The sequence below is a fragment of the Adiantum capillus-veneris genome, chromosome 9 (genome assembly GCF_014529385.1).
Source record: "Adiantum capillus-veneris isolate H3 chromosome 9, ASM1452938v2, whole genome shotgun sequence".
Taxonomy (NCBI): Eukaryota; Viridiplantae; Streptophyta; class Polypodiopsida; order Polypodiales; family Pteridaceae; genus Adiantum; species Adiantum capillus-veneris.
The window spans coordinates 43,133,287-43,153,138 of NC_140939.1; positions in this window are offsets into that span (position 1 = coordinate 43,133,287).

Below are 19,852 nucleotides of genomic sequence, written 5' to 3' on the forward strand. Positions count from 1 at the left end.
AATTTTGTGCAAGATGTGGGTTCTAAACTATTTGTTTATTGGCTGGTGTTGGCGAGGTTGCTTTGAAGCTACGGGGCCTGAATAAAAGGGTTTGAAGAAGATGCACGTATCGATTGCAAGCTATGACCTTCAAGACATGGTCATGCAAAACATCCTTGCCAAATCTAGAAACCAAAACTCATTATGGATCAAGACTCACTGGAACAAAATGCATCCATCCTTACCAGCTTTAGTATCCCTTTAGTAGTCAATGTATAGGGAGGGAGTCGTTACCTCTAAGTTTATTGTCAGTCTGATAAAAAATGCGGGGCCAAACTATCAATTTCAACATGATTTTTATTTTTTCCCACGTCAATGATCTGCATAATGGTACAAGCCTCCGATATGCAAGCATAGAGCTTCCTTCAAATCCATGTATGAAAAATGACAATTGATCCCTCCTTAGAGAGATGTGGAAAACAATATTCTCAAAAGTTTCTCTTACTTTGTAACTCCTTTGGAAGTGACTATGACTACTGAGTATTTTGTCTAGCATTATTTGCATGCAATCCCACCCTGCCATTTGAACAATTCAATAGTGTAGGTAGGAATTTGTGCATTTCAACATGACATTTGTGGATTAGATTGTATGATAGCTCTGGATTATTTACTTTGTGGCATCTGTTTGAAATAGGGTTGCAAGGAAATGCACACAACTTGGGGAAGATGAAGGAAGCTCAAGGCACACAACAGAGAGTATATGACTTAGTGTGAAATGGTATATCAGATACTTTCTGCACCCTACACTTATGGGTCTACATAGTAGGGTTTTGTTTGGAACATGTTTATAGCCACAAGCTGTGCAACATTGTCTCGTACAGTGTTTATAGTTTAAACCTCCACACAAAAATGCATCATGTACTTCATGAATGTTGTTTTTTCATACATCATTATATGAGACATATTCACAGATGGTTGTTTATGCGTATAGCATGGCTATGTATTGCTAATGAGAATGTTTTGTCATTTGTACCTAGATGTGATTTATGTTTCACATTCTACTATGGTTCAAATGTTTTAGCAAGGTTTTCAAGTGATTGCATTAGGAAGCATTTAGTTTTTTTTTATAGAACTATTTATCCTTATCTTTCATGTGTGCTATGAGCATCACATTCACCATTATGATAAGCATTAGCAATTATAGTCATAAAAATGCAAGTTCGGATCAATTTTTGTTGGAATTGGGGTTGCAGGAAAACTCACACAGCTTGGAGAAGATGAAGGAAGCTCAAGGCACACAACAGAGACTATATTACTTAATGTGCTATGGAAAGATAGATTTCCCTGGAGTGATGGGCATATATACAATGCACGGGGGGAAAAACCTCCTAGTGAGGGAAAAAAGGCTCCGGTGGTCCTAAGTGTGTTCACACAAATCACTACTTCATTTATATGGTAACAAATCCCCCTTGCGAGTGATGGGATGAATGAGAGCTGGCACATAGAGTGTAGGGAAGGGCCATGCCCCGAGGGCAAGATCAATCCACAAAGGGGGGTAAGCCCAAAGATTTTTGGAAAGCTTCAAACTTTTCACGAGACAATGCCTTTGTGAAAAGATCTGCAAGGTTGTCTTGTGTTGGCACATAAGCCAAGCTAAATTCTCGTGCTGAGAGTCTCTCCCTAACATAGTGGTAATGCACCTCAATGTCCTTTGTGCGAGCATGAAAAACTTGGTTCCTCACAACTGCAAATTCACTATGACTGATAATGTTGGTAGTGTCTTGTCCAACACCCAAGTCAGCCATACGGCATCTGAGCCATACACACTTAACCGTAGCTATCAAGACTGCCATGTACTCAGGCTCACAACTAGAACTGTCCATTGTAGGTTGCTTCTTGCTCAATCATGAGATACATGAACTGCCAAGCATGAAACAAAAACCACTTGTGGACACTCGATGTCAAAACAACCAACCCAATTTGAGTCTAAAAAAGCATGTAAATTTGGTGGCAATGATGCCTCCTTGGGATATAATCACTCAAGTAGCAAAAGATCCACTTGACAACCTGCCAATGCTTAGACCTTGGGCTATGCATAAATTTGTTGACCTGTGAGACTACAAACTGAATATCCAACCTTGTATTGCGTACATAAACCGGGCATCCAATAGCAGTTTGGTAAAGAGTGACATCGACAAAATCACCACCATCCAATAGCAGTTTGGTAAAGAGTGACATCAACAGAATCACCAGCATCCAATAGCAGTTTAGTATAGAGTGACATCGACAGAATCACCAGCATCGTGAAGACTCAATTTCAAACCTGTTTTCATGGGAGTGGCAATAGGCTTGCAATCCTTAAGTCCAAACTTACATAGCAATGTCTCTATGTCACTTGTTTGACACAAGGCAATACCAACATCACACTGCTTAAATTGTATGTCCAAGTAATGATGCAATAACCCAAATCTTTCATCTTGAAAGTAGCATTCAAATCAGTCTTAAATTCAACAATATGTGCCTCATTCGTATTATGATCATCAAATCATCCACATATAGAACAACAATGAGAAGAACATCACCCTCACACTTTACAAACAAAGTTCTTTCTATTAGACATTTACAAAAGCCTCGTTTGACCAAATGAGTGTCAACTTTCTCATGCCAAGCACAAGGAGATTGCTTCAACGCTTACAAAGCTTTCTTACATTTGTACACTTTATCTTCTTGTCTTTTCTTGACAAAACCATGAGGCTGCGTTACATAAACTTCCTCAAATATGTCACCATTCAAGAAAGCAATAACAATATCTGATTGATGTACATCCCAACCAAAATGAGTTTCCAATGCACATAGAAAACGCACAGTATTCACCTACACCAATTTTGAATGGAACAAAGTATTCCATGTTCATGTGGATGCATCACCTTGTCATCAGATGTGAGAACCATGGACTTTCCCATCTGCTATACTAGTAGATAACTCAATATGGAAGAAAACAATTATATGAATGCAAGGAGAGAAGGATTAGGCATGATGTATGCTCTCAAGAACTTCAAGCATTAGCTTCTAGCAAACAAATTAACATTATTTTGTGGATCATGAAGCCCTCCTTTATCTAGTGAACAATCCTTGTAACGTTGGACAAATTATTAGATGATTCATCATTCTGCTTGAGTTTAACTTTACTATTTTTGTAAAGAAACGAACAACTTATGTGAGCGCTGTCCTTTTATCAAGATTCATAGCGGGGGGGAAACTAATAGGGATTGATGAGGATTGACTAGCTTCTAATCTATTTTCATTAAAAGTGATCCCTAAATGGTCAAAATTGATAGTGACCTTAAAGACCATTGAGCAGATGGATTTGGGTATCCCTTTATCCATATCATCAAGGTTGTTAAGACAAACGACTATATATCAATTACTAGGAGGATGGTTGTATCAAAGAAAGCCTAGAGAAATTCTACTTTTGTGCATAGAAGAGGCATAGAACCACATAAATAGATAGATTACCTGAAAGAAGCTCATAAGACTATCATGGGTACTCTTTTTGCAAGACATTATTTAAAAATGGAAAATCTCAAATGGCTAGAAGTTAATAGGACCTCTATGATATGGGATGCTACATCATACATAGAATCCTGCAAGCAATGCCAAAAGATAAGCTCTATGTCACATGTCATGCTATTCCAAGTAATGTTGACACCCTTGTGGAGCAAACATTTTCTATCAAATAGAACGTTCCTTGAGAAAATGAGCAATAAGGCCCTCACAAAATCCTAAAGCTATGCATTAGTTGGAAATCAATTGTACGAAAGAGGTCAAGACCAACATCTTTGCCTCTGTGCAAATGAATCCAATTACACGCCTATTTTAGTGAGTGTGTGTGTGTGTGTGTGTGTGAGGTTCTTCCCAAGATGTTTTCATAGATCTCTTAATTGTAAAAATCACACATTATTTGACCATCCTTGCAAGCTCTCAAAAACGCCATTATTTTCATCTTTATATATATTAGACTCCTTAATCTCTAGTTTTGATCTTCATTAGTGATGGGACTGCGATTGTGCTAGCTAGGGTGGATAAAAGAGAAACATCGTGCACACAAGTGAGTGTGTAATGGCTAGATTATCATTCAAGTGAATTAGGTTCCAAGATGAAATAACTTGGACTCATAAACACAATCTTGAGTATTTGTTAAGCCATCAAAAGCTCACCATAAACAAGGGAGATGTAATGCAAAATAGACTTGTGTTTATTCATTCATGAAATGAGCTTTAAGTAGCTCTACAGCCTTGCACCACTGCATGTAATTCCTTCTCTTCACTCCTTGACTCAAATTCTAGGACAAAGCTCACACTTTACAATTCTCCTCTTTGAGTTTTGGACTAGGAAGAAAGACATCTCTGGCACACTCCAATCCAGGAGAAAAAAGAAAATCTCCAATCCAGGAGATCATCCCCAATTTAGGAGACAAATTATCTCTAATCCAAGAGATACTCAAACACCTCCCCTCGAACAAATGTATAAAACTGAGACCATGCTACTCCACGCTATCTCCAAACAAATACAACTGAAAGGGAAAGGCAAAACAAAAAAATCAAAGAATGTTGTCGTAGACTAGAAGGCTATTGCCGCCTTCTTCTTCATCTTCATCTTTGTCTTCTTTTGCCAAATACACTTTGGGCCTTGGATTTATGCCGGTGTTGCCTCTGTCCGTTTTGAAACACTTGGAAGGAAGGTGACCCTTCTTCCCGCAAATGCTTCGATGCTAGGCATTCCTTTGCTATGTGCCCTTCTTTGCCACACTTGAAACAAGGTTTGTTACTAGACCTAACTGCAAAAGGTCCTCCCCCTGAAGTAGCATTCCTCCTTTGCTTCTTCTCCTCGGACATCAAAGAGTTGATGGCATTTGGTGTTGGATCCTTCTCTTCAATAATGGTCATGATCTGGTCAAATCTAGGTGGTAATGCTATTAGAAGAATTATGATTTTTTCCTCCTCTGGTACTGCACTGTTTACATAAGCTAGTTGTGTGGTCATGCTTTTGAGGCGATTGATCAAGCTTGCAGTATCTTCGCTATGTTCCATTTGCAATTTGTATAGATCTTTCTTTAAGCTCACTTTGCTTTTCTTTTTCCTAACTCCAAAGTTTTTTTTCTACTACTTCCCATGCAATTGATGAGGTATCATGATCATCAATAAAGTGTACATGATTGTCATGTAGTGCAGTGATTATGATTCCTAATGTGTGCTCGTCCTTAGCTTGATTTTGTGCACTCATACCTCATGTCAGTACTTGTGCACCAGCAGTGGATGTCGGATCGATTAGCGTTGGCTTGACTATTCCCCACAATTTCTTTTTCATTAAGTAGCCTTTCAACTTGGTTTTCCAAGTATGAAAGCCCTCCCTGTTAAATTCCTAAGCCCCTTCTCTTCCATTGTGCTAATAGAGGGGTCTTAGCTTAAGAGACTCTCCCTGCTAGTGTCTACCTCTTACACAAGCACGACTAAAATTTCATCCCAAAAAAATGTAGGTAATGATGTTCATTGAAAAAAGTTTTTGTGCTTGGTTGCAAATTTTAAGGTTTAATATGAGAGAGAGAGAGAGAGAGAGAGAGAGAGAGAGAGAGAGTTTTTCTTTTCAATGTTTCTACGAGAAGTACCCCTCCACTTTAGAGGTGGAGTCACCCTTCAATAGAAAGTATCTAAATCTTGAGAGTTCAAACATGTTGGATACCGAGAATTCGTGAGGAGGGTCTTTGCTTTGGTTTGTTGTGGGAACTGTCGACGACAAGGGGCTCCTCAATTGTAGGGATATGGGTTTGTGCCTCGGATCCTTCATGCAAGTTGTGGGAACCTTGGATTCGATAGGGTTACATAAATAAAATATATTATCAATTGATTGCGGGAACCATGGCTTCGATGGGGTTACATAGATATATTATCAATTGAGCAAATGGTTTCAGGTCGATAGTCAGACCGCGACAAGGTAAAACGACGAGGGTCAGACCCGTACCGAGAAATTTTAGGTCGACAGTCAGACCGCGGCAAGGTAAAACGACAAGGTCAGACCCGAGATTACTTTTGGTCACCTTTGATATAAGAGTAATCTCGGGCACATACCATCACAACAAACACGCGGGCGCTCGTGGTTAGGGCATGGGAGTCGCAAAGGTGAGGTCAAAGGTTCGAGGGTCGGCCGCGAAGTAATCTCGGGTACCCGAGATTACTTTTTGTAATCTCGGGTACCCGAGATTACTTTGCCACGCCCGAGATTACTTTTCCGCGATCTACAGCTCTCCTTCATCCCACCGTAAATCCCACCCCCTCAATGCCCGTGTTAGATAGTCCCCATGATGAACCTCCTAAAGGTTACAAAAATGGTGGTTCCCACACAAAGGATACACACCTAAAATTAGGAGAACTATTTTAATGGCTCTAATTTCCTCCAAATTTAGAGTTTAAGCAGGCTATTGAAAGCTGAAAACACAGAGATTTCAAACACCCAATTGAAGGATAAATTCTTGAGCAAGCTTTGCACTTGGAAGTTTTATGAAAAGGCGTCGTGAAGTGTTTTGCACACACATAAATTTCACTAGCCAATGGTGGCTCCAATATGAGAAATTTTGCAATGAAGTAGGCTGAAAACGAGCATAAAAATTGGACAATTGCACACACAACCAATGCTAAATGCGATATCCCCTTCACCTAATCGCCAAAGGGCAGTGGAACATGCTCTTGCCCAAATAGGGATTGGGATTATTGAGCTAATGCAAGAGAGATTGGAAATTGCTATTTAAAAAAATTGCTAATCACTAACACACAAAGGCATAACAACAATCCTAGCTAGCACGCAGTGGCTCTGATACCATTTGATGGGAATGCAATCGTGCTAGCTAGGGTGGATGAAAGAGAAACTGGTGCACATAAGTGAGTGTGTGTTGGTTAGATTATCACTCAAACGAATTAGGTTCCAAGATCAATTAACTTGGACTCATAAACACGATCTTGAGTATTTGTTAATCCATCACAAGCTCACCATAAACAAGGGAGATGTAATGCAAAATAGACTTGTGTTTATTCATTCATGAAATGAGCTTTAAGTGGCTCTACAGCCTTGCACCATTGCATGTGCAATTTCTTCTCTTCACTCCTTGACTCATATTCTAGGACAAAGATCACTCTTTACAATCAGCCCCTTAATCACTCCCCCCAAATATAGATACCCTTGTGTTTATGTGCCACTTTTGAATAAGTCCAAGGTCTTTAACCGGGCTGAATTTTGGGTTGGTCCAAATTTAACTTTATTCCCATGTACTTCCAAATTGCCCTGCTCTCACATCATTGTTGGTTGTAGGAGCCCTGCCATATGCTACCAAGGTGCACGTCATTGTCAAACTGTTACCTCTGACAGAGAGTGCTAGCTCGTCTCAAGAGTCTACCACATACCTACTACTTACTAGTTGAGGTTCTCACTTGATGGCACTCGCTATCACCTACTTGGATGATGTGTTATTCTCCACTTGAAGGCACACACACTCCCTTGTCTTAATCTGTGCATATTGCCTCATCACAGAGACCCTACTTGCAAAAGCACAGGAGGCTGAACAGCAAGTTCGTCGGTTGCAGACCCCTGCTGCCTATTCAACTTCACATCATCCATGCACTTCCTCGTCGAGTTGCCTGCAACCTTTGTTTTTCCTTTTTAAAGGCAAGCAACCATTCTCACACAACATCATTAACTCGCTTGGCCTCATAGCACTAGATCCTAGTTTTCATACCACTGCACCAAGAAGATTATAAATAATATCAAGCATTAAGGCACTTAGGGAATTGAGCATGAACTCAATAAATCTTGCACCTACAATCATTCAAGGCATTCAAATAGGAGCATCCGCAACACTTCAAGACATCAAACATTCAAAGGATATCGACAAATAATTCTTTTGGTTAGGTCTTTGTGGCTCCAATTCAAATTGTTTATGGTTTTGAATATCATTGCCATGCATGTTATAACTTGAGTCATCAAAGCTTAGTGACACCATTTATGTTATGTATGTCATATGTAAATCTTGAAATTATGTGGGGTTTTAGACACTATCAAAAAAAGACTAGAAAGACCACCCTATCTCTTTCGCATGAGCGCGCACGCACACACACACACACAAGAATTGCACTAGAAATGTATGCGTACCTTTCAGCATCGGCCATGAATATTGCATCGTCGATAAATTGGACCAATGAGAATGTAGAAAATATAAAGACCATGTTATCTTTCACCATCGGCCTTGAAGATTGCATCGTTGATAAATTGGACCAATGACAATGAAGAAAATATAAAGACTAATAATGAAGATAAAGTCTATGACACAAAGGGCATCATCAACAATATGATACTCAAGAAGAGGACACAATTCCCTCTTCACATGAATTTTTTTCAACATAAAGCTTTGTATGAGCTTTAGGATCTCATAGACCATATGTGTTGTATCCAAATGAACCATGGTCATTGAATGCACTGAGAATTGCTATGATGTATCCAATAGATAACAATGAAGTGTTAAATATAATGAGAATTGCAATAATGTATCATGAGAACCTTGTATATGTATCCAGCAAGATACCTTGCCACTATGACAACATAAAGCATGAAATCTTTGTAAAAGCCCCAAGTTTGGCTTAAGGGCACAATTGTTGGGGTAAGCCCAACTTGTGGTCTGTGTGGAAAAGCCCTCCAGCCACCTAGGAAGGATGAGATGATGGCATGGTCCAATATCAAGTCTAAGGATGCAATGACACTAGTGAATGATTTAAAGCACTAAGCCTATTTAAGAGGCTTATCTCTAATGGATAATTTTCACTTTAAGTCTACTATTATTGTATCTATGATCTACCTAACATTCTTGCTCTAATCACTAGCTTTAACCCTAATTACACTAACCCTACCCTTAACATCATGGTGAGCTTGAGGCTTCACCCTCCATATCTTGTTAGCTCACCATTGAATCTTGGAGAGTGCAATCTGCTCCTTTTCAAAATGATGCAATGCTTGTCAGAGAGACCCAATTCACCCATTGGATTTTAGAACACAAGCCCAATACATCGTTGATGTTGTAGATTATTTTGACAAAATGGGAACATCCCAAAGTAACAAGGAAAAATGATACCGAAGGAGTACGAGCGGAAGTGCGACGCGAGAGAGAGTGCGAGAAGAAGAGCACGACGATATGGTGAACTCGCTCTACTGTAATGTGTAGAGCATAGTGAGTTCTTATTAGGTTTGTACAAAAGAATATGTGTACATACCTGGCGGTCCGCCCACTTACCTGGGCGACCACATTGGGCTTTATACCCCAACAACCTCCCACTTAAAGTCCAATGTGGTACTTTAAGTGTGAGAGAAGCTACTACACAAGCTAATATACAAGAGATGTAGAGAAGTGATGTACTACCCTACACCTAACTGCTTGCGAAAATGCGCAAAGCTCTCTGAGGGAAGTCCTTTTGTAAGTAGATCAGCAGGATTTTCTGTGGTGTGAACTTTGACAAGCTGAAGTTTCTTATCCTCGAGCATTTCCCTGATGAAATGATACTTCACATCCACATGATTTGTCTTTGAGTGATAAACTGGATTGCGAGCCAATTGTATAGCACTTTGACTATCACAATATAACACGGGCATCTCTTCTTTGATTCCCAAATCTGTTACTATTCGATTAAGCCAAATTGATTCTTTGCATGCCTCTGATGCTGCAACATATTCAGCCTCTGTAGTAGACTGAGTAACACAATCTTGTAATCTAGAACGCCATGATACTGCTCCACCAGCCAATGTAAAGACATACCCTGACGTAGACGTTCGGTTGTCTAAGCCACCTGCATAATCTGATTCTGTAAAACCCTTTACACTTAGCTCCTGACTCCCATAGCATATACGCATACTCTTTGTAGCTTTCAGGTATCTCAATATTCCTTTCACTGCCTCCCGATGTTTCTTGCCTGGGTTTGACATGTATCGACTTACTATTCCCACTGCAAATGCAATGTCTGGGTGAGTAGCAATCATTGCATACATCAAACTACCCACTGCAGACGCATATGGAATCTTATCCATTTCAGCCTGTTCTTCCTCAGACAAAGGACAATCTTGTTTGCTAAGTTTCGCATATGGTGGCAATGGAACACTCAGTGCCTTTCCCTTCTCCATATTGAAACGTTGCAAAACCTTGTCAATATACTCTGTTTGAGATAAGCAAATCAACTTCTTTGATCTGTCTCTCTCAATGCGCATACCAAGTATATGACTTGCCTCACCCATGTCTTTCATGTCAAACGATTTTTCCATCTTTGACTTTAAAGCTGAAATTTCTTCCAAGTGCTTGCCAGCAATCAACATGTCATCCACATACAAAATAAGGATCAGCCAACTACCATCCTTAGCCTTCTTTGTATATAGACAGTGATCGAACTCACTACATTTGTAGCCTTGAGAAAGCATAAACTTGTGGAATTTATGGTACCATGCCCTCGGTGATTGTTTTAAGCCATAAAGACTCTTTAACAACTGGCATACCCAATCTTCCTTGCCTTCCTCAACAAACCCTTCTGGCTGCTGCATGTAAATTTCCACATATAAATCACCATGCAAGAACGCTGTCTTGACATCCATTTGGTGCAACACCAAATCTAATATGGCAACCAATGCAAGAAAGCATCTCAATGTAGTCATCTTGACCACCGGAGAGAAGACTTCATCAAAGTCAATGCCTTGTTCTTGCTTAAAGCCCTTGGCAACAAGCCTTGCTTTGTACTTTGGCTGACTATCATGAGCGGTGATCTTATACCTGTAAACCCATTTACAGGGTAGAGCCTTTTTGCCCCGTGGTAATTTAACTAGCTTTCATGTCTGGTTTTTATGCAGAGCTGTCATCTCTGACTGCATGGCCAATTGCCAATTCTCGGAGTCCTTCATTTGCACTGCTTCCTTGTAACATGAAGGCTCATTGCAATCAGTCAACATAACATAGTTCATAGGTGGAACAAACCTATCAGGAGGTCACGTGACACGTCCAGATCTACGCACAATAGGTGGCTCAGGCTCAGCCACAACCTGTGGTTCCACTCTATCATGTCCTTGCTCCTCTTGAGCCCTGACATTTTGTCTTGCACGTGCAGGTCCATCTTCTTGGAAGACAACTCTTCTAATCTCCTCAACCCTCTCTGGTTTAGAATGATATTTGGATTCATTAAAGTGAACATCATTGCTGTGGACAACCTTTCTGGATTCGGGATCCCAAAGTCTGTACCCCATCTCACCAGAATTACCATAGCCTAGAAAGATGCACTTTCTACTCTTTGTCTCAAGTTTGTTCCTAAATTCCTTTGAAACGTGAGTATATGCCTCACAGCCAAAGACTCTGAGATGCTTGTATGAGGGCATTTTGCCTGACCATACCATCTCTGGCACTGAATCCTTCTGCAAAACCTTGCTAGGAGATCTATTTACAAGATGAACAGCTGTTGATACAGCTTCAGCCCAAAACCCATTTGGCAGCTGTGCATTAGACAACATACTTCTGACCTTCTCTTGTATGGTCCTATTCATCCTCTCAGCAACACCATTTTGAGGAGTATTGTAAGGAGCAGTAAGTTCACTTTTTATACCTTTTGACTCACAAAAGTCTTGAAAGGCCTTTGAAACATACTCTCCACAATTGTCAGTGCGTAAGCATTTAAGCTTCTTGCCACTCTGATTCTCCACAAGTGTCACAAACGTTTTGAAAACACTAAACGGTTCACCCTTGTGCTTGAGAAAGTAAACCCATACTTTCCTCGAGTAATCATCTATAAATGTCATAAAGTAAGAAGCTCCCCCTAGAGATAGGTTAGGCATAGGTCCACACAAATCACTATGAACAAGTGCCAACTGTGTATCTCTTCTATTGCTTCTATGCTTATGTGGCTGCTGTGTTTGCTTACCATACAGACAATGTTCACAAAATTCAAAATCATTAAATGAAAAGCCAGACAAATAACCAGAACGAGACAAGATTTCCATTCCCTTCTTGGACATATGTCCTAACCGGCTATGCCACAAAGAAACGTTCGGCTGCTCGGTTACATTGATTACATTTTTAGAGACATTTGATACATAAATCATGTAAAGTCCTCCAGACTTTACTCCATGTGCTACTGTCATAGAACCCTTGGATATCTTCCACATGTTCTGTCCAAAAGTGGTGACGTAGCTAGCATCATCAAGTAAACCTGTGCTGATCAAGCTCTTTGTAATTGCGGAAACATGTCTCACATTCTTCAACGTGAAAGAAGAGCCATTCTGAAACTTCAATTGAACATCTCCAACACCTAAGATCTCACATGTCTGCCCATTGCCTAGCCGAACATGATCTTTAGTGGTCACATAAGAGGTAAACCACTCCTTGTTTGGAGACACATGAAGTGATGCCCCTGAGTCTATAATCCAGTCACTCAGTGAATTTCCATCAGATGCTGTAAGAAGAGCTGAGTCCATTGTATTCTTCAAGAAGTAGATGTCTCCTGACACTTGACTGTCATCCTTTGCAACAGTGTTTGTCACATTTATTTCTTGAATCTTCACTGAGGACTTGTTCTTCTCACCATGGTCTTTAGCTTTCTCTTTGCCTTTTTCTGTTTTCCATTCTCTGCAGTCTCTTTTCATGTGACCCTTCTTGCCACAATGGTAGCATTCTATGTCACTCTTGCCTTTAGCACTGCGGGACTTGCTACGAGACTGATTCCTCTTTACACCTTTGTACTTTTCTTTGGTCCTTCCCCTGACAACTAAGGATGTTCCTTTGCCTTTGTCCATTGTCTTTCTATTGGTTTCTTCAGTAAGCAGACTTCCTTCTACACCTGCTATGTTCAAACCATCTGGAGGTGCAGAATTACTCAAAGCTGTACGAAAAGTGTCCCAACTTTCCGGCAATGTGATCAACAGGAACATAGCTCTAACAGGTTCATCAAACTTGACACCTTGAGCTGACAACTGACTATAGATTGTGTTGAATTCATTCAGATGATTGGACATAGGTGTCCCTTATTTCATCTTCAAGTCAACAAGCTTCTTAAGCCAGTATACCTGTGAAGCTGCACTCTGCTTCTCATAAAGATCACTCAGCTTTAACCATGCTTGATAAGCCGACATCTCGTCTGCTACATTGAAGTAAACGCTTTCTGCCAAAGTCAACATAATGGTAGAAAGTGCCAATTCATCCATTTCGCTCCATTCATATTCGTCCATATCTTCTGGTTTTATCCCCTTGAGCTTTATAGGTTTTATCTGCTTCTTTTGTACCAACACGTGCCAAATCTACTTCTTCCACAATGGGAAATTGGTTCCATCCAGCTTCTTGATATTGTAAAGAGCAGTGTCCTGTGATCCAGCCATAGCTACGCTTCACATTAGTTTACTTTCCTGGGAAAAATTCGGCAGAGTTTCCCCTGTAAACTGACCTCTGAACCAATATCAACCTGTCAAATGAACCAAGAAAGCTTCAGATTCTGCAGAAATTTTGGCAGAGTCTCCTTTGTAAAATGGCTCTGGTGTACTAAAAACAGACCAAAAAAGAGCTCAAAAAACACTGTCTCTCTAACACTGTAAGCTGTGGGTAAACCTGTCCTGCACCTGTACTGTCTCTGACTGTCCTGTCACTGTCCTGTAAGCATAGACTGCGACAATGCCTCAACGGCAGTAAACCAAAGATGCAATCCCAACTGTCTAACTCACAGTCAATACATCCTAGCTGCCTATCTAAGGGTGCTCAAGGGATCGCTCCAAGACCTGTATCACCGAAAGGATCTCAACATTCGAGAATCTCCCAGCTCAATAAAACCTCACTCGACCCTCAACAAAGGATGCAGTAAATCTGACAGTACATAGACTTCCCACAAAGTCATACATCCACAAATTTCCCACTGTATGCTGTAACCGCTGCAGCGGTTGTTTGTTGCGTGACTCACAGCCAGCAAACCCTCAACAGACATACATCATCTCTGACAATACATCCGATGTGGAAGTACCTGCAATGTCAGGATGAAATCTGGAATATCAAGAAGCAAACACAAGCTACCTGATGAACCAGTGGATGTCCCCTACAGTCTGTGTGTAGATGCGCCCGTGTCGTATGTGACACGCCTCCAAGAACTGTGAGTCGTCCTTCGATGTGTAGACAGCCACAAATCAACACTCTGGGAGTGTCGATATCCTCAGCACCTGCAGTCGTAGGCTGAAAACCCCAAATTTGCAGAGTCGGATCTGCACCCGTCGAGACCACGTAGTCGAAAATGGCCTGCGCAGACCTTTGTCGAAGCCGAACGGTGGCCGAGATAACCTCAGAATGAAATTCTGAGAACACCGAGCCCTTTGGGCTCGCCCACGAGATTTGGGGCCGTGTCTTCGCCTGTCGAATTTCACTCCAATCTGAGTTGGTGACTCTAGCCTCCTGCAGTGCTGCCCCGAGCCTCGATCTGAGCTCTGATACCAGTTGAAGGAGTACGAGCGGAAGTGCGACGCGAGAGAGAGTGCGAGAAGAAGAGCACGACGATATGGTGAACTCGCTCTACTGTAATGTGTAGAGCATAGTGAGTTCTTACTAGGTTTGTACAAAAGAATATGTGTACATACCTGGAACCAAAGTTCAAGAAAAAGGTGAATGGACCATTTGTTATTGAAGATTTATCTTCCAGTGGTGCAGCAAAAGTCACCACATTAGATGGGGCTATTATGTCCAATTGAATTGATGATGGATGATTTAAAAAATTATTATTTTTCACTACCCAATGAGATGTTAATTAGATTGCATGTAGCCAAGGAACAAAAGCTCAAGAAGCAACAACTACTTGAACATGCTCAAGAGGAAGCAGGAATTCAAATTCTCAAGTGCAAGAAACTTATGCACCCAAAGCCCATACCATTGGAAGTCATTAAACATGTACTATCTATTGAGTCAATACAAGAAGGCATGGATGTCAAAATCCAGATTGGTTCATTTGCATGTCATCAAAAGCAAGCATACAGGTGCCAAAGCCAAATGCTATGAATTACACAACTTATTTAAGAATGGCCATTGAAGAATGGAGTCATGCACGATGAGTTTTTGTATAGTTGACCAATCTCTTTTCTACACAGTTGCAAAGGTGTATATTGAAGTTACTATTCATGATATCCCTTGTAGACATTTGTTTTATTTTCTGCGAGATATCAAGCTAACAAAAAAGGTAATCCTTGGAACATCTTGGATTTGAACTTACAACACATTTCCAAACTGGAAACATAATTCACTGATGGCCATGACACCACAAGGATATCGTACAATTCAATTATGCCCAAGTAATTCTCCTTACAAAAAACATTTTGAAGAACCAACAATACAATTGGAAAGGTGTATACTGAATTTAATATTCATAATATCCCTTGTAGACATTTGTTATTATTCTGTGAGATAACAAGCTAGCGAAAAAGATAATTCTTGGAACACCTTGGGTTTGGACTTACAACACAGTTCCAAATTGGAAATATAATTCAATGATGGTCATGATACCACAAGGATGCCGTACAATTAAATTTTGCCCAAGTGATTACCCTTACAAAAAAATAGTTTGAATAACCAACAATACAATTGTAACATCCCATAAGATCAACCAAGAGAAGCATGCAAGGAACCGTGCAAGTTTGGATACCTAAGACACTTCTTTAGATAAAGTATAAATTTATCTAGATACATAAACAATGAGAAAACAACACAAAGGATCTTATATAACCATCTAAATAGTTAAAATAGCAAAACAAAATGATATGACAAAGGAAAAAAACTCTAATGATCAGCTATGTACTAGATTTTTGCAAAAGCAATTAGGTGTTCAGCTAAAATTCTATTTACACAATGAGTCTACCCGCTACATCCAATAGTTGAGATCTTGCAATGTATCTAGTTTATTTGTATTGCTTTATTATAAAGATAGTGTGAAATTAAAAGCGAGTGGTAGCAATGTGACTTGTACCTCATGTCGTAGTGAGTTCATGAGGATTCGTAGAACCTCTCCCTAAAGCTTTTCCCAAAGGTTATACAACATTCCTTCATAATTTATATTTGATGTTTGGGGTATTTAGCATGCAACTAGTGGCTTTTCAAGCCACTAGTTACATGCTATTGCTAAAGCAATTTGTCTTATGTCCCAACCCCAGCTTATGCGAGCTCTATTACACCCGTGGGAAACGGGTGTCCAGTGGACTTTGGTAGCCTTGGCCCATCATATTGCACATTCTCTGAGTTCTTACAATCTTTGGTCACAACAGCTAGGTGTATGTACGCATACTATGGTTATAGATGATAGCTAACTGTCTCTAGCAAGCTACTCAGAGATGAAACATGTCATCTAGCAATGATGGACTTAACGAGATTTTTAGCCAGAAGATGGACAATAACAATTTCTACTCTTGGATCAATTTCCTTATGGGTAAATTTTATGTTGGGAGTATACTTATGGAGAGCATGAGATAGCACCAACATTACCAGAGGAAGGTGTAATTGTTGCCCAAAATAAAGGTGTTTAGATATTGGAACCAGTGAGCTCGAAAGGTTATGTATTGACTTTCCATGAGTGTCTAGGACAGTATGATTGGGCACATACAAGATGCTCACACCCCTAAGGAGTAATGGGACACTTTACTGTCATTGGATGTTACAAATGCAAAAGCTAGGAAGTTGCAATTGAAGAGAGAGCTGAATACAATGCAAAGGAAAAACCTATCTATCAATGACTATTCATTGAAGATAAAGAACATATGTGAATCCTTTGCATCAATTGGTGTTAAATTTGATGATCATGACAAAATGGAAATATGTTTGGGAGGTTTGAGCCTAGAATATAAACAATTCAAGATTTGTATCCATCTTTCAGCAAACGTTCCCATGTTTACACATTTGGTGTCCTTACTAATTATAGAAGAGAAGTAACTTGAGGAAGACTCCTCTATGCAAGAGAGAAATAATTTTGAGCGGGTCCTCTTTAACAATACAGGAAGTGGAAGAGGACATGGTACAGATCATGGAGGTGGTCAAGGAAGAGACAATAGAATAATGCCCAAAGATAGAATGTAGGTGGTTGAGGAAATTGCCAAGGCAAGTAGAGTCTAAGAGGTCGTGATGATATGCACCATAATAATACAGTTCAACATGGGAATATTGTATGTTGGGATTGTGGGAGACATGGTCACTTTGAGCATGATTGTCCATATAGGAGGCAACAAAATGATTATGCAACCACTAGCACAAATATAGATGAGCCTGAGAGGCTGTTTGTGGTGCAGCACATGTTAAATACTATGTCTACAAATATGGAAAAATCTTGTGATACTGTCTGGTATGTGGATTTGGATGCGTTGAATCATATGGCTTCATGATGTGAGTGGTTCAAGGAAATGCAAACTTTGCAGAGTTCTAACTATATAAAGAGTAGGGATGATATTGCAAATCTCATTATGCATACAAGAAATGTGTCATTGTTTATGGCAGATGGTAAAGTACTTGGTTGATGTACTACATATACCTAAAATCATAAAGAATTTAGTTCCTGTTTGGACAAATCGTTGAGCAGGGTTTGCAAATCAAATTTAATTCTAATGGTCTCTTTGTCAAAGAGCATAAGAAGAATAGAGAGAAAGGTTGAACAAGGAAAAAAAGTAGGCAAAATGTTTACTTTGAATGAGAATGTGTCTGAGGTGAATGTTGCCATGTTTGCACAAGGTGCAGGATTTGTTGCAGTTATTGAGATCTGGCACAAACGTATTGATCATGTAAACTTGCAAAGATTGAAGACGATTCAAACTAAAGAGATGGTTATAGGGTTTTCAACTTTTAAAGTTGCTGCAATGCAAAAAAAAAAAGTGGCTTGTTAGTTTGGAAAGCAGGCAAACAAGGAACGTGTGGGCCTATTTTATGAAGCTGAAAAGTGAGGTGTTTATGCACTTTCAAAATATCAAAGCTTTGTTTGAGAAAAAACTGGAAAATATGTAAAGTGCCTAAGGTCAAATGGAGGGGGATAATACTTCTCTAATGAGTTTAATGGTTTTTTTAAAAAGCATGGAATGCAGAGGTAGTTTTCATGCAAGTATACTCTGCAGCAAAATAGTATTGTTATGTGGAAGAAAAGACACATAGCAGAAGTTTCTAGAGCATCGATGAAAGAGAAGAACATGCCTCATTGTTATTATACTAATGCTATTGCTACAAGTGCTTACATCATGAACAAAATCCCTTCTGCTACAATACATGATATGGCACCAGAAGAGATGTTTTGTGGTAAAAAAATCAGATGTATCGACTTCAAAGTGTTCGGATGTATTGTGTATGTGCATGTGCCAAATGAGCTGAGAAGTGAGCTTGATACAAAAGCAAAAAAAATTATGTTCATTGAATATTCCCTCGGATAGAAACAGTACAAACGTTGCAATCCTATCACATGTAAAGTGAGAGTGAGCAAAAATGTTATTTTTTATGAGATGGCAAGTTGGTATACAGATGTGAAGGATGATTAAATATTCCCTCGGATAGAAACAGTACAAACGTTACAATCCTATCACACGTAAAGTTAAAGTGAGCAAAAATGTTGTTTTTTATGAGATGGCAAGTTGGTATACATATGTGAAGGATGATTTAGGGACTGACGTAAGAGAAATTGTGGCAACAAAAACTACAAGTGCACAGTCACAGGTTTTGAGTGAGCCGCAAAGATCGCTTAGTGCAGGTTATGGTGAGAAGCCATGGAGTGGCAAGTTGCATGATAGAAAGAGTCCTCTTAGATGGATAAATGTAGCTAAAACAGGAAAGGAAAAGTTTATGATGCCCCTAAGCTACCAAAGTTGAGTGTTGGTCATGATAAAAGTGACAGTAGTGGTTCCGAGCAAAGTTTAGATGAGTTTGACATGCCCTCTATGAAGATTCCTGATGCAAGAAGGATGCAAGTAGAGAGTAAGGCACCTAGAAGTATCCAAGACCACATAGTTCTCAAAGAGTAAGAAATCGTGTGCAAAGATTGACTTATGACAGCTATGTGGCTCGTCATTGTGCATATATTGTGAAGATTACACAGGAAGTGGAACCTACTACTTGTTTTGAAGATGTTGTCAAAGATGAGAAATGGCGACATGCTATGGATAAGGATATGGTTGTCCTTGATGCAAATGGAGTATGGGAATTTGTTCCATTACCAGAGAGAGAGAATGGAATTGGATTCAAATGGGTGTATAAGATAAAGCACAATTCTGATGGCACTGTGAGTAGGTACAAGGCAAGGCTTAGGACCAAGGATCATGCACAAACATATGGGATGAATTATGAGGAGATATTCATTCATGTAGCCAAGATGGCTATCATTCATGTGTTTATAGCAGGGACTGCAGCTTTAGGATGGGTGTTAAAACAGGTGGATGTAGCAAATACATTCTTGAATGGAGACTTGGAGAAGTTGTGTATATGATGTAGCCACAAGGTTATGTGAATATGAGGCGACGTGACCTTGTATGTAAGTTAAAGAAAGCACTTTATAGACTGAAGTAAACATCTAAAGGCTAGCAAAAAAGAATTGTACCATTGCTTGTTTCTTTGAGTTTTGAGATATCTGATGCAAATTATTCATTGTACATGCGAAAGAATAATGCAGGAATTGTATGATATGCATTTATGTGAATGACTTGATTATTGGAGGTGATAATGTGGTTGAAATAGAGGGTGTACATGTTGTACTTATGCAAGAGTTTAAAATGAAAGACTTGAAAGACTTGCAATATTTCTTGGGCGTTGAAATTGTACGTAAGCATTGAAGAGAGTATA